Genomic DNA, 1,112 nt, shown 5'->3' with positions numbered 1-1,112 from the left:
AGATCTATGGTAAATTTTTGCAGTGGCTTCTTCCTACCAGTGTGGCCTAATGAGACAATGAATATCAGAATGCAAAAATCAATGCAAATTGACAACTGTCTTTGTAGCTGTAACCACAAATTGTTATAATGCAAATCTAACTCAGATTCTTCATGTAGGGAACAGTCTGCTAATAAAGGTCTGTCAAAGAGACCCCTCGTGTCCACATCTCTCTGTGGGGGTTGGTGCTGCCTGTGATCAGATTTTTCCTCCTTGGGATGATTGTCACCAAGGATGCTGATGGTGGGAGCAGTTTTCCCTACAAGGACCTGGGAGAACAGAATTCTTCCTGATGGAAAGAAGAGTGGAAATGAGATTTAAAAAACCAATTAATGGTGGTGAAGGGTCAGAGGTGGGTGCTGTCAGACTTTGCTCATTTGTTCAGTGTCTGCACTCAGAGGAGTGTCCTGGGAAATGTGGGGGCTCTGCAGTGCACTTGTGTCCATGAAGGAACCAGGCTTTAGAGATTCTCAGAAGAGGCTTTGTTCCATTTCTGTCTTAAACAAAAACCACCTGTGAGCTGAAAGTGCCAGGAGCCCACAGCTGGTATTGCAAGTGGCCCCTGTGTCCAACAGTGCGCAGCTGGGGCTGTGCTGGGGTCGGTTCCCGTGTCTCCAATTGCAATTCAAGGCTCTTACTCATCCATACATCTACTTATCAAGTGCTGCTCCTTGCAATCTGAGGACTGCATTCCTTGATGTCACTCAGGGTGTTCTCAGGGCCCCTGGCAGCACCCACTGCCCTGCCCTGCCCTTTGGCTGCCGGCCTGCAGCGGGGTGCGGGGTACAGCTGATGGAGATGTGTTAGCAGAGCGTCGGCAGCGCCCTGCCCTGGGACCAGGAGCGGATCTGCTCGTCTCGCTTCGTAGAACACTTCCAGCCCAGTTTCCTTTAGTGAGGGCTGAACAGAGCAGCGCTGCCTTACAGGGCAGGGACACCCAGCCCCGCAGCGGGGGGCAGGGCAGGGCTCTGCTCTTCTGCGTCCTTTTTAAGGAGATATTTTCAGCGCTTAATTGCTGGATGAGAGCTGAGCCTCAATTACCTTCCAGCTCAGCCCTGGCCTCGTTTAACCTC

This window comes from Meleagris gallopavo, chromosome 19, assembly GCF_000146605.3.
Source record: "Meleagris gallopavo isolate NT-WF06-2002-E0010 breed Aviagen turkey brand Nicholas breeding stock chromosome 19, Turkey_5.1, whole genome shotgun sequence".
NCBI classification, from domain to species: Eukaryota; Metazoa; Chordata; class Aves; order Galliformes; family Phasianidae; genus Meleagris; species Meleagris gallopavo.
Note: the sequence above shows the minus strand (reverse complement) of the source record.